The sequence below is a fragment of the Poecilia reticulata genome, linkage group LG23 (assembly GCF_000633615.1).
Source record: "Poecilia reticulata strain Guanapo linkage group LG23, Guppy_female_1.0+MT, whole genome shotgun sequence".
Classification (NCBI taxonomy): Eukaryota; Metazoa; Chordata; class Actinopteri; order Cyprinodontiformes; family Poeciliidae; genus Poecilia; species Poecilia reticulata.
Window position 1 is genome coordinate 7,016,333 of NC_024353.1, and position 15,644 is coordinate 7,031,976.

The window sequence follows — 15,644 nt, forward strand, 5'->3', positions numbered from 1 at the left end:
AAATAAATGCTGAGTAGGGAACTCAGACTGATGCAGAAGTTGGAGCTACCCTTCAGCTACTTTGTAATTTGCTAATAAAAGCTAATTTCCTGCAGGTTTCTGTTGACGCAGAGTCTGGAGCCGCTGCAGTCGATGATGCTCCAACGAAAACATCGTCCCGTCTTTTAATTATCGTTTTCTATTAATCTCCACTGCTGGTAATTGCTAGCTTGCGCGGCGGCGATGCCGACGGAGTCAGAAGTTTGTGTCGGGCTCCATCACAGCCGGGGATGAAAGCGAGGCAGACGGGGAGGCGAGTTGTGAGTTGTCATAGAAACTGGATTAGCAGGGAATCCTGTGCTAACCTCTCTGTCACCGTGTGTGTGTGTGTGTGTGTGTGTGTGTGTGTGTGTGTGTGTGTTAAGAAAAAAAAAGAAAAACTCCTGATCTACATGCTCACTGTTGCCATGGCAACGCGGTTGAACAATTTCTCAGTAGCTGCTGACTCTCTCTCTTTCTCTCTCTGTCGACCCACTAAACTGCCTTCTTGTCACAGCAGGATCAGCCAGATGCGAACAAATTCATCAGCAGTTCAAGATTTCCAATATCAGATCAATATCAAAGGTTCTTAACTATGTGAAGAAAGTTTTTAAGTCGTTTGTTTTGGTTGCGTTTACCCAGAATGCCCTGCGATGTAGTCCACTTCCTGCTTTAAGTCGGAGTAAAAACTTTCAGCGCAACGACTCGTCCCAGTGAGGCAGCCATGTTTACAGATGAAGGCCGTTAATGTTTCGTATCCAGGGGCGTAGCAATGATTATGAGTGAAGGGGGACGGGTCCCCCTCACATCTGAAAAATATTTGTTTTGACCTTGCCACATTTACAGTAAAACATTACCGCCCTCAGCACTATTTTTATCACTTTGTCAAAGAATCCATTCCTGATACAACAGTAAAACTTCACTTCAGGTATTTTACGTTTCAGCACACAAATAACTTCATCAAATAAAGGGACAAGTTAGGAAAAGACGACCAAAAACCATTGGAAACCTTTTGTGTCATTTACGTTGTGACAGAGTTCTAGCTAGCACAGATGTCACACCTTCTGCTATATTAGTGCCACCTACCTGAGACTGATGTGAGCGCATATATCTTCGTGAACAAAGAACAATGTGTCCTGTAGCTCTGTGTCTGTGCTTGCAACTAACCGCGTCTCACCACCAGCCAGAGGCCTTTTTCATCCAATTATATCAAAATATGTCATCAAACAGTCAAACAAACCAAACCCTTTACAAAACCTGTTCCCATCCTTGCCTGTGGGGGCGCTGCATCAAGAACTATTGAAGGAAACAACACAAAACCACTGAAGAAGACAATGAGTGCAACCTCCTTCTTCACAAAATGTAAACATCAGATTTGAGCAGTGTTACGATTTCTCTTTTGTCTTTGGTAAAAGACTGCGATCCATTTCTCCCTCTAGCGCTGGACTAGTATTTTTGTTTTGGTTGTTTTTACCCAGAATGCCCTGCAGTGTAGTTCACTTCCTGCTGCTGACCGCTTGGCGTTCACATATGCATTCAACCGAACCAAGGCTCACTAGTTCACTTTTTTCGAGTCTTTCTTGTGGACGTTGCATTTTGTTTTTCCACATTCTCCTTTAGTAAATTTTCATTTTAAGATTAAAATAAGTGATGTAAGTTGATTAAATAATCAACTTACATCCTCTGGGGTTCTTTAAGCAGCTTTAGTTTAATTCTTATAGAAAAGAACAATTAACAGTGTGCAGCTGAGACTTGGAGCTGTTTCTATCCCTTTAATAAATAACAAATCTGAAAACAAGGAATCTTTTCTTAACATCAAATGAAGAGAGATCCCTGCATCCAGTTTTCTTTAAACTCCGTGAGATTGACCTTCACCCGAAACGAAGCGATCTCTCCTGGGTCGTTTATCTCCATGCCCCATTTTGTGAACTTCTTCCCAACATCCTCAGGAAACCGAGTCGTGCAGTTTAGGGATCAGAAGGCAGAGTTTGCATTTTCCTGAGATAAAATATCAGCCGGCTCCGAGACCCCAGCAGCTGTTTAACTCATAACGATGATTGAAATTTGCAATAAAAGCCAAATCCCCAAACACATTTCAAGATGATTTTCAAAGCCTGCAGAAATGAGGCGAGGGGAACCGAGCAGCTAACTGGAGTCACTAACGACCTCAACATCATTTCCTTCATCCCAAAGATGTCAATACTACACTGGTTTTACCTAAAAAATATAAAAATCTCAGCTTTTTAGAAAGGTTTTGTGAAACTGAATGACCAGTACTTGGAACCACTTGTAACATTTTTCCTCTAAATGTCAGTTTCTGATTAAATTTGATCAAAACTAATGCTAAACTTCTAGAAACGCATTTCAGATATCAGAACAGATCAACTGGAAGAATGAAAGGACAACAAAAAAGCGGGTAGGAACTCTAATCAGATTATTTGGGATTAATCAATTATAAAAACAACCATCATTTAATTTAGTAACCGCTTAATCGTGGATTGAAGTATACAGACTCAAAAAAAGCAAATTTTCTGAAAGAATTAAACATTCAGAGCAGTAAATAAGGCAAAACCGTCAAAACATTTACATTTAAAATAAAAAAGAACATCTTTGTAACCCAGAACTCTTGGAGTGACAGTTTTAGTTTCACCTGGATCAAATTCTGCAAAAAAAAAAAAAAAAAAAAAAAAAATCACATTTTGCCATCCAATTAATCCAGAAATAACCAAAAGATCAGCAGAAAGGCCTGAGCTTCTCACATGTTGAGGTTTAAAGTATGTTTAGCTGCAGATGCAACAAAAGATTAAGTGTTCACAAGATGTAAGTGGTTAAGCAGAATGCAGCAAACTTTTTTATGCGATTAATCGATTAATCATCAAAATAATTGATTACTAAAATAAACCCTAGCTGCAGCTCTGTCTATATGCATGATGTTGAACATGTTCTTATTACACTGTGGGGGGAAAATCAGCTGAAATAAGTTGCTAAATTACCAAAAATAATGTAATTTATGCCCACAACTTTATTAGTATTGGATATTAAGTTTACAACCAATTCCTCCAATTTTAGCCACTTTTAAAAATAGAATATGACATAAATTATGTTTTCCACAAATATAAAAGTCTGCAGTTTCCGATATTCAATAGGAGGAATTTTTAATTTTGATCACGATGCAAATTTGAGGTGATCATCAACTATTGGTAAAAAAAAATGGAGATAAAAGTTTTTGTTTTGCAAAATGTTTGTTTTTGCAGTGAAAACATCCTTTAGAGTTTCTGTCATCTGATTGGCTTGTTAACATTCGTGTAAATTAACAAAAATAATCAATCTATTGCTTATTCTAATGATTAATCGATTAATCGTATATTATAACATTCAAAAGATTTTTCATTTAACCACTTAAACATTTTTATACAATGTTAGAAATGCATTAAAATATGCAAATAAATAATTAAAATCCTTTTTAAAATAAGAAACATTTTGTTGCCTAAAATGCAATCCCAGCATTCCTTTAGTAAAAGTGAACAAAGTGAAACTAAAACACTGGAGAAGTTTTGGTTAAACATATTTACAGATGAGTGTTTTTTTTTGTATCTTAAATTCAAAATTTATATATTTTTGTACAGATTTAGCATGTGTTGACTTTTTCAGCAATTGGCCTTGTTTGAGTTTATACTCCAGTTAACGATTAATCACGATTAATCTGATTAATCGTTTCAGCAGAAAGTTTCTCCTTTCAGATTTTCCATCTGTCGGTTCTGGAGTTCATTTCAGTTTCCCTACGATAAACACTGGAAGAGGAAGCCATTGTTCTGCTGCTTTTGTTCTGAAGTATCACAGAACCCGTGTTTATGTCCATTCTGTCCACCTCCAGCCTCGACAGTTCTCTTTAATCATTTTAGAGCTGAAGGGTTTGATTTTTAGCGTCCACTTCTCAAAGCACTTCACATCCTCCAATCAGAGGCTGTGAATCATCTGCTGGCATTTATAAAACCCTTCCTCCTCCTCCACCTCCTCCTCGGATGCTCGACCGGACCAGCAGTGGTCCAGTCAGGCATCACTGCAGCTCAGACAGATTATGGTTCAGGATCTTCCTTTTGTTTAGGCAGCAGCCCCCTGACTGCCCACTGTCTAACAGAAAGCATCTGTTGTTTTCTCTTTCTGTTTATCTTCGCCTGTTTTCACCGTGTTGAACTGAGTCACTGCCGACTCAAAAAAAAAAATCAACACAAACAGGTGAATAAAAACAAAAGCATCCAATGAAATCCAGCTTTTCACTGGCAGCTTCACCTGAAAGGAGCTTTGTGACGGCTGTTCAAACAGAGATCTGAGTCAGACTCCTGTTAGCCCAGAAAGGTGAGCCAACCGTTAATTCAGATTATGCTGCATCTGGTAGCATTTCCCTCAACTTTATGTATCCCTGTGAATCAGGAGCACCCAGAAAAACCGTAAAGCCTCCGGACGGAGAGCTGAAAATAAAAAGGAAATTAAGATTTAAGATGGGAAATAACAGCCAGAATCTGTGATTAGCTAATGATCAATAGCCCCTAGGAAAACATCAACAGTTATCTTAGAATAGCAACCGCCTCCGTAATGGCGCAGCATATTACTGTAGAAATCTTTCAAATGTGGAAACAGGCATAAAAGTTTGCTTGCTCACCATTCAGATCTTATGACAGCCATTTTTCAAAATGGCTGCCATATCTGAGCCATTTAAAGCCATTATTGGCATAAAATGTTCATTTTCACTACTTGTATAAGGTTTGTATCACATCTGTTTTTGACTATTGGTCATGTTGCATTTCACAGGGTTAATGGTTAGCATTAGCTTCAGCTAATATTTTATATGGTTAGCGGTTTGGCAATTAATATCTTGTTTAGTCGATCAGTGGTTAATGAACCTAACTATTTGGTTAGCTGTAATATCTACTGCTTGTTTTAGTACAAACAGATATTTTCCATTACAACTTTGGCAGCCATTTTGAAAAATGGCCACCATGAAGAGAAGATCAAGAAAATACGTATAACGTGTAATTTTTCACCAAACACATTCATCTAATTGCTAATGTTAGTGCAAACAGATATTCTCCATTACGACCATAATGGCCGCCAGATAAAGGAAATAAGATCAAGATTATATTCAAATATGGCCGCCATCTTCGATTTTTCAATTTTTAAAAACATTTTAAAAGGATCTAGAGTCAGCATACAGGTCCAGTTATTACAGCTGGAAGCTAGCGATCAGGACTCAGACCTGAACCTTCAGAGCCACATAAAGACGGTTACAAAGTCGGCCTTCTATCACATTAAAGATTTTCTGTTGCTGCATCAACCTTCCAGACCTCTGAGGTCTTCTGGTTCCCAGAACCAGAACCAAACACGGAAAAGCAGGATTCAGCTTCTATGCTCCACAAATCTGGAACAAACGTCCAGAAAACTACAAAACTGCCGAAACAGTTTAAATCTTGACTAAAACCCTGGTTAGAGCTGCCGTTGTTTAGAGGTAACTAGAACATCTATCAACATATTTGCTTTTGATTTTTGAGGTGCCTTGACAAAATGTAATGTTTAATACTTGTTTCTGTGAACTGCCTTGTTGTTGAAATATGCCCTACAAATAAACAACGCAAATAATTCTAAAAACGTGATGCAAATATTTAATGCCATCATGGAAAAACTCTTTTTTACTGCAACAGTAAAATCGAAATTCATGAGAGAAATTCTGGTATGTCTTGTTACATTTTTATAGATTTTTGTGGAAATTGTATTTGTAGCTTTTTGTTTTCAGGACTGAATGACGTAAATCTTCAGAGCCGCTGAATTTTAACCAACAGCAGCTGAAAGAGGAAGAAGAGCAGCTTTTCTGCTCCTGTTTCTTCTATTTTCTGCTCTCATTAGCTCTTCTATTCAAGCCCTTTCCTGCAGGCTTCAGACCCAGTCGATGGTTTCAGCGTTTTATGCAGAAGCTGCAGCTTCTTTCATCCTTACTCCTGCTGCTGTAACTGTGAATGGGTCCTCCAGGTACCACTCAGTGGGAGCAGAAGCACAGCGGTTCTTTTCCTGCACTCATCTCTGCAGAGCGCTTCGTTACATAACGTCTCCTCAGACCTTCACCGCTCCTTCGGGAGCGAGCGGATCCAGGAATTTTCAGAGCTTTCAGAGGGTCGTTCTGGGAATGAAAGGTGAAATTCTTTGTGGATTAGATCAGCGGGAGGCTCGGTCCTGAAATAACTCGGGGTCGCCATTGATCATTTCCAGCTTTTGTCCTGGGCAGAGCCGCTGTCCTCCCACACAGCCTGAACAATGCAGCAGCTACGCTCTACAGCTGGATGTGGCTCCGCGGGGCTGGGGGGATGTTTCAACTGTCTGTCACACAGTTTGGAGGAATAAAAGTCAAAAATATGATAGCAGATCACTTCCTTTTGTTTTATAATAATTCAAACCTCAAGTTCCTGTCCATATCCTGCTGCCAAAATCACAAATGTGTCTTAAAATTGCACATATCAGCCAGAGGAATCCTCCAAATGTGGAAACAAGCATAAAAGTTACTAGTTTTCAAAATGGCTGCCTTTTAAAGCAACTATTGACATAAAAGGTTACGTTCACAACTTTTCATGTTATGTCATATCATATGTTTTTAACTTTGATCATCATATTCATCTTTAAAGTAACAAGCATTTTACAGGCTGAGCAATAATCATCTCAACAGTTAGCATTAGCTAATATTTTTTTTGTGTTTAGAGTAAGCGTTCAGATTCTTGTTTAACAGATTATTGGTGAGTGAACCTAACTATTTGGTTAGCTGTGCCAACCACTAATCATATCTACTGTTTATTTTAGTGCAAACAGATATTCTCCATTACACCCATAGCGACCAGTTTTATAAAAGGCCACCAGAGAAAACGAGAACAAAATCGGTTAATTTTTCAAATGGGGAAACAAGCTTAAAAGTTTGCATTTTTTTCAAATAACTGTCATTTTACCCATTTTAACAAATTTTATTAACTTAATGTCACATCATATATTTTTGTTTTTGGTCATCATGTCCATACAACTTTAATATTATGTATCATCTTACAGGCTAAGCAGTGGTCTTAATGGTTAGCATTAACCATTCAGACTGCTAATTTTTTGTTTAGCATTTTATTGGTTAGGTAAGGTAACGATTTTGTGTCCACCACTAATAATATCTACTGCAAATATTCTCCATTACAACCATTTTTAAAAAATGGCTGCTCATATTTTCTTCAGAGATTTCAAGCATGGAAACACCCTTAATTCATAAGCAACCTAATAAAACGTGTCATAAATAAGTTCTAGTAAGTCCAAGCTTTCCAAACCCAGAACTAAATAATCGTCACTTGTCTTCGATCATTCTTTGCACACAATTCAACAAGACGTTGGTGTTTGAGAAAAGAGAAATCCACCACCAACTGCTCTCACAGGGTCATAAAACATGACTGGGAGGGCTGACTGTTTCTGTACAGTAAGCGAACCCTTGTAAAGACATTTCCTCTAAGAAGTGTAAGGATTTCTGCCAAGAATAAATGTGAGAAGAAATGTCCCTCCACGTTGCTCTTGTATAATTCAGAGAGACAGAATGTTCCTCTTCAGTGTGAAGAGAGTCTGTGTTTCCAGCTGACAATCATCACAGTCTGGCAGTTTCACACGTCAAGCAATCATAATAAAAAAATAAAAAGGAATCGGCTTCACGTCCTCAAATGCAAATGATGGGTTTTACAGGCTCTGAGTGAACGAGACAAACCCCTTCAGACTGTGAGCTGCAGCTACATTTTCCAGGAGAGTCAGCCTGGCATTAAAGAAACCTTATCGGGTGAAGAAAATTCAAAGTGTGGAATATTCCCAATTTTTTACCTAATGTGCTTCCTTGAAAAGGTTAGGATAAGTCTATGGTCTATACAAAACATGTCCATCACATTTTCTCCATAAGATAATTCTTAAATAATGAGATTTTATTCTGCTCACTGTAGAATGAGTTGTTTTAGGGCCTCCTGTCACTTTAAATCCAATAATTTGCTGCTGCCCACACCCACCAACTCAACATTTACACTCAGACTTGAAAACAGCTGCAAACTGATGTTTGATCTTTGATCTTTGAAAAGCAGAAGGGGGGCCTCTGAACAAACAAGAATGTAGCAAGTAGTTTCTGGATGGTAAGTCGACAACAAAATACTTTGTCTTGTCCAGCAGCCATTGTACAGTACACAGAGTGATAAAAGCAGCTGACTAAACGTGCTGGAGCTCAGCTGGGGTTGCTAGGTAATGGGCAGAACTCTGCTGGGGTTGCTAAGTAATGGACTGGGCTTTGCTGGGGTTGCTAGGCAACAGGGAAGCGCCTGCTGATTTGAAACATAAAATTCAAAAGGTTTTTGAAATGGCTCAATTCTCAGACACTAAAAAACATCAATTTATTGTCAAAAATCTGCAATAACGGAAGTACAACAACATACAAAATGTGAATTCTGCATACTACGTCCCCTTCAACATGGTTTTTAGAGCATCATAATAATCGGGGCGTCGTTAAGATTGTTGAAGGGGGAAAATTGGTATGTGAACTAAGCATCACTGATAAAAGTTTACACATTTAACTTTTGGTACCTGTAGCAAAGATGTGGAAAAACAAACAAGAAAATATTTTACTCCAGAAACGTATTTCAAAGACTAACCTTTAACATTTGTACTCCAGAACCTCCTATTTCACTAAGACATAAATAGATGAAATACATTTTTCTTTGCTTCTTAAAATATGGAAAACACAAGAGAACTTGCCAATCTTGATCAATATTCTTCAAACAATAAATGGCTACAAGATCATAGTTACTGACACTACAGCTTGCCATAATTACAGCTGCAGCAATAATTAAGTTTAAAACAGGAACATGACAAACAAAACCAGAACCCAAACATATTCCATCTGCATGCCTGCTGTAACAGAGCTTTCAAACGGGTGAATTATCTCCTCAGCATCTCATTAAGCTCTCTGGAGGCCTGCTAATGCATCAATTATTTGATAAGGGGGGCTGAAGCAGGTGAACATCAAAAACATGACAAACCGCAGAGAAATGAGATCGGACACCACTGATCTGGAGCATACAGGAATCTCTCTCTGCACGCTCCAATGCTGAGAAACGTCCAAGAGCTTTATATCCTACTACTGTCAGCAGGACACCAGCACTTATAGCACTGCTCATTTTTCTGCTCTAAATAAATGTAAACGTTCAGTTTGGAGGATTTTCTTTTACTTTTAAATGTTCAATATGAGATTTTTCAGATATAAAATATAATTTCATAGTTATTTTACTGATCTTTACCAGGAGTATCAGGTAGTAGCTGTAACGTTTAATCAGTTTACCACAGAAACACTGCGAGTTAACTGCTTTAAGTTGGTGAAGATTAAAGTTTTGTTATAGTTTGAGCTATGAGGCATGTTTTACTCTGATAGGTTCATTTCAATGCCGTTTATGACCTAAATGATCCCAGGATACAGTCATACAGCTCTGGCATAGTTGGCGTTTTTATGCCACTGAAAAGGTTTTTCTATTCAGGTGTTTCAAGGTCAGTAACACCGTACAGAACTACGATGAGATGACTAATGCTGCACTTTTATGGCTTTAATAAGCCGAAATGTTTGAAGGCTACCACATTTATTTACAAGGACAAACAACTACACAATAGACTTGATGGCGACTAAATTCAAACAAAAAACAAACAAAACAGAAGCTCTGGGTCTACAGAAACAATTAATTACCAATTTGCGAGAAGGGCACATTTAACCTTAATTAAAAACCAAACAAACAAACGGTAATTAATGAGCTTCCATTTTAGAGCCTCTAGATACCCTGAATTTGGTCCTGTGGAGGAAATTCTTGGTCCATGTTATTTGCAAAGGAGGTAAATCAGACTGAGTCCAGTTCTAAAGCCTCTGTACTTTTAATGTTGACTCTTGGACTTCTAGCACTTAAGACACAATTAGAATATAGCAATCAAGATTTTCTCCATTTCAAACTGTTGTTTTTTTTTACACGTTGAAACAACTGAACAAATATTTGTGATACAGTAAATAGCTACCATGTCTGTTTTCTGTGGATCTAAATCTGAAAATATTAAGCATATTTTTAATGTCCACCTAAAGACCTCGGTTTCAGTTCGGTTGAAGTTAACTCAGTTCGAATTCATATGTGAACGCCAAGCGGACTGGCGACCGCTCCAAAAGCAGGAAGTGGACTACAGCGCAGGGCATTCTGGGTAAACACAACCAAAACAAACTTGCTAGCCTACCGCTAGCAGAAGAAACGGGTCCTGGTCTTATACTGAAGACAAAAGAGAAATAAAATGTGATGCCACTCCATTTTTGTTTACATTTCATAAAGAAGGAAGTTGCACTTTTTTTGTTTTTTGTGTCGTTTCCTTCAGTGGTTCTTGTTGCTGTGCCCCCACAGGCGAGGAGGGGAACAGGTTGTTCAATTAGTTTGGTTGCTTAGATATAATGCAGTGTGAAAGAGAACTGCAACAGCTGAAAATGGAACAAATTTTGCAATTCTGGTCCTCATCAAACCCGAATCTACAGGACTATCAGGTGTGAAAACATCCTCAATGACTTTAAGTAGGAAGTTCAATTATCTATTTGCTGGATTGTTGTGGAAATAGTATAGCAGCTGGTTTGAGGCATTTAAGGCATGCTGAGGTGAGCTTAATCTTCATTAGTGCAGACAGAATGTCTGCATTGCGTAGCATGACATTATGTAATCTTATTATTCAGTCATCGCTGTGACATTTGAGAAGCTCTTGTGGTAATTTTTCAGTAGCGGTGAATACTTGACAAAGCTTCTGATCCAACTCTTAATGCTACGATGTCACAAGAACAAAGAGATGCTGCTGATGCATAATTTACTTAAAGCTGCAAGTCTTCCTGCTCTACTGAAGCAAGATATGCAACAGTGTGATAAAAGTATGAAATTCAACCTAACAGTTTAAAGTTTTTTCTGTACCAGCTTAATACCAGCTTTAAAAATAAAAAAAATCATTTTAGGTCTTTTAGGAGAAATAATAAACAGATTCGTCAGAGCATGTAAGATCCACTCACCTATTGTCAGCTGTCCCATCAAACTTTTCCACAGGACTTTACCAATTTTCACTAATCTCTTCTGGCTTGTTGCGGGTCTCAGATTCTGCCAAGTGTTTCGTTTGGTTTTGGTCCAGTCTGATGATCCAGTTTTCCAGTCTCTATTGCCTCTGCTTTTTGTTTTAAGTGTGGGCGTCGGAGATCTTGAGTTGATGGAGTTAAAATTTCATGAGTACTTCTTTAATACTAGATGAAGGAGTTCCTGTGGATGTTGTTGTTCCTCTTGGAGAATAAGGCTTCGGTAACCTTCAAGTGTTTTCTTCTGTATAATAGTTGAGAAGTAACAGGTCTCAGGGTTTCAGATTGTTTTCAGAGAGCTGCCCTGCCCATCCTGTAGAAAGGGAGGAAGAGTGGGAGGAAGAGCGGGAGGATGTGGGTGGGAAGTAATGGAGAGGAAAGAGAGGATATAGAGGAAGGGAGGAGAGGAAGAAGAAGGGTTAGAATTTGAAGGGTCAGTTAAACTACTAAAAATCTGACTGAAAATGTCAACTTTTCAAGCTAAGCAGAACTACTTTACGGAATCTTACAGTGGTGGAGGTTTACAATGGGTTTTATTGAAATGTTAGAGTATATATACACATAATTTTAATTATTAGGGAAGGGAAGGGAAGTTATAAATTCCCATAAAGAGATGACATGGCCATGCAGTGACAGATGAACAGTAAGACACACAACAAAGAGGTATGACAGAAACAAAAGAATGAAGATTAAAAAATGCAACAATTTGTCTCTAAAGACTCAAAACTGCCAAAAGATGAACAATAAAAAACATGAAAAGATCCAGAACAAAAGAGACATATTGGCAATCAAGAGATTCAGACAAATTAACATAGATGGATGGTTGCTTCAAAGAGACAAATAACCACAAAACTACACCACAATCTGTTAAAGGGATCGAGATTATATCCATACACAACAGGTTTGGCTTTACCATTAAACCATATTGATACACACTTGAACAGATTAAAACATTATTTCAGTTACTTTTAGTTTTATAGATAGACTGTTGTATAGATGGATGAATATTTGAAATAATTTGTGGCTGTCAAGTTAGATAGATTATTCATGTTTGGATGTAGATAAAATGCACAAATTTATTCATTATTGTGCTTAAACATTTACCTGCTAATGAGACTAGAGATTGAAATTAGGTAGCTGGCTATAATCTTATGTATTTATATGTAACTGTTCTTTAATATATATTGCCCCATTTTTAAAAGCAAACTTGAACTTGCTTGGATGAATGATAAAAAGAAAACACATCCAAGTAGCACAAATACATGCAACATATTTCACAATGCCATTATCAATTAAAAAGCTGCTAAACATTGAAACTCTGGCTGCACAAAATTTGAAAATATTGTGATGAGTTCCATTGCAATATCTGCCTATTTTCTTCTTTCCTCTCCCTAATCTGTGCTTACATCACTCCGTGACCTTCAGCATTTTGAATAATGTCATTTGTGTCTGATGTAACTGACTAAATATTATACTAACATGAAAAATGCTTATTTATAACATCTAGAATATGTTAGTTTCCAATTATTGCACTGAAAAAAGTCCTTTGTTATTTAAATTTGAACAAGTTGATTTTGCAATGATATATATATATAAGCTAAAACAACCATAAAACACTAAATAGTATGTAAAACCATAATACTTTCTTTTTACCATGAGTGTAACTAAGCATGTTTGAAAGTATATTTTAAGCTATGGACAAATGAATGTTGTATTTTGCTTCTAGTTACTTCAGGAACTAAATAAAACATTTGTGAACATTTTAGAGTATGCTGGAAACTCTACGAGTTGTTATAAAAGTTTTCTTTGAAAAGAAATCCTAGAAAAAAAGAATAATTACTAAGTAGTCATATTTTCTGGTTTTAACGGCTTCATGAGAAATTTTCAGTCACAATAACTTTCACAAATTGGGGTTTTCAATCTGTACTGTGAGGATTGTTTTTTCAGTTGGTGAAATTGAAAAACTTGTTGCCTGGAATCTGCTACTTAGTGACAAACTTCTGTAAGGCTTCTATTTTGACCCAACAACAGCTACAGATATTTATGTCCACTCATGTTGAAGAGTAAATTATATTCATTTCATCTTTATCTCCTTTAAGACCAAGAAGAAATGCAACATTGTATATATTTACTTATTATATTTCATGCAAATATTTAACTTTTGGTATTTTCGGAACTTTCCTGGGAACACAGTTTAGAGAAAGGAAATATCTGCCTCTGGGATAGCCTCTTAGCTTATGTTAGCATACTGGCAGGCAGTTGGTTAGTCGCTAATTGCTAACAGCATGCTAACCAGCTGGTCTGTGTGGGTCTGGTTATGAAAGTAAAATGTTTCCACAGCAGCGCAGACAGCAGGAGGACATACTGGAGACAAGAAAACAACTGAAGAAAAAAAAAACTACTTGACAATGATTAGAAGTAGTTCCTGTGACTCACACTTCCTATTTCCTGTCTCGGTTGCCAAGGAAACGGATGTTTGGCAGGAAAATCTGGGAAGCTGTTCAGCACTGATAACAGATGCACTTTGTGAGGGCCCTCACTGTCTACAACCTGAGTTTGAATCAATAAAAAGCCCTGTGATGAGATGAGGACCTGCTATTGTATATGAAATTAAAAGGTCCCCACAAGAGGGTTATACAAGAACACACCCACGAATACATACACACACTGTTGATGTTTCTAAAGTTTTGTTTTAATATCTAAATATGATATCAAATATAATACAAATAATACATGATATACAATGAACATGAGCAACAGGGTCCCTGATGTGGTTAGCACCATTAGCCTTCAGAGTTTCCTTCAGATTATTTTAGGCAGTGTTTTTTCTGCTTCCCAACCTCTTCACTGGAAACCGCCTCCCTCTATCCGCTGCCAAGCCTGCACAGGCAGTTCTTATATACTCATAAACCAAAAGAACAAACTTCACTCAAAGATGTTGATACAGTAATCATTGGAGTGATCCAAGCCAAGGCTTTCGTCTTTATTGTAACAAAGGCTGACGGCTGTTTCTGAAAGACGACAAGCAAGCCTCTATGTGTGCAACCTCTTAAATAATCACAAACAAGCAAGCAGAGTATATCAGTAGGCAAAGAAAATCCTAGCTGAGCAACTCCACATTCCTAAGGCCATAAATCTAGAGGTCCAAAAACAACAATTAACTTAGTTAATAGGGTTTCAGTACATGAGAAATAAGGTAAAAGCATCATCTAAATTAGCGGTTCTCAACGTGGGCGGTACCGCCCCCCAGGGGGCGTCAGAGGACTGCAGGGGACGCTGGCGGACATTTTTACAAAAGGGGGGCGCTGGGATGCCTTTGGGGGGCGTTTGGTCAAAGGTAAACTTAACACCTTAAATGCACAACAATAACAGTTTAGACTTTGAGCAACTTGGTAAAACTGTATTGTGTAACATTAAAACATGCTTGGCTGCAACTGTATCGATGGCAGCTCTTCTTCTATTCAGTGTTTGTTAGCTTCTGGGCACAGCTCCGTTCTCCTGCTACTGGTAGCTAAAATCACGACACCCTCACTGTGTATCCCTCTGAAAAATGAACCCATTTAAATAAAGAAATCCCTCCACGGGTTATATCTCGATAGAGAGCGTTCATTTTATAGCGTTAACACCTGTGCTGTAAGTGGTCCGGTATGAAACGGGGGTGATAGAACAACACAGCACTTTTAAATTTCAATAATCAGAACGCAGAAATTGTTTCTGTTGTTTTAAAAGGTTTATGTCAGTCTGCCTTTTCGCCATCGATACGCTTCCCGACCGCCCTGCACCATACGCAGTAAAACAAACAAAAAAAAAAACGACGCGCACATTGCGCAAAACTCTGAAACAGGAGAAGCGGGACATAAAACGGAGCGACGAACTAGATGTGAATGATGGCATAAAAACAGAGAATCCGACGCTGAACAGTGAAAAATTCAACACATTATGTGAAACACATGACCATCAGGCGGCGCAGCAGGTGATGAGTGAAGATTACTGAGCGTCAATAAACGATAAAATAAATCTAGCAACAGRAAATAAACTAAAGTGGACATAGCAATAAACCAAGAGAGGATAATACTAATCAAAGGAAACTAAATGGAAATGAATGAAGAACAAAATGCAAGAATAAACTAAAGTAAATACAGAGGAATAAACTGGTATGGCAAGACATTTTGAGAAATACTTAATACAGAGGACTGTATGGCAAGAATAAACAGACACTATTTCCAGATAAAAGGTAAAATAATATTGTTGCAGTGCCATGGGTTTGTTGAGACCACATCTAGTACTGAGAATAAATATATCTTACAGACCATAACAGTAAATAACTGATCACTTATTTATGTTTTTAATTAGATTTGATATATTTATTTCTTCAATATTATTTTTCATATCAGTGTTAATGTCATGAGGCTGATGACTCCATGACACTTTCAATTTGACTCATTAGGATTTGATTAAGAACCAG

General features: G+C 37.7%; 1 protein-coding gene across 1 annotated transcript in view; it reads right to left on the reverse strand.

Moving 5' to 3' along the window:
• Positions 1-15,644, reverse strand: part of shank3b (SH3 and multiple ankyrin repeat domains 3b) — a 41,898-nt gene that overhangs the window by 18,415 nt on the left and 7,839 nt on the right. The window contains exon 2 of the mRNA XM_017302735.1: positions 11,123-11,492. The gene's annotated coding sequence lies outside the window, so the exon portion shown is untranslated. The remainder of the gene's footprint in view (positions 1-11,122; positions 11,493-15,644) is intronic.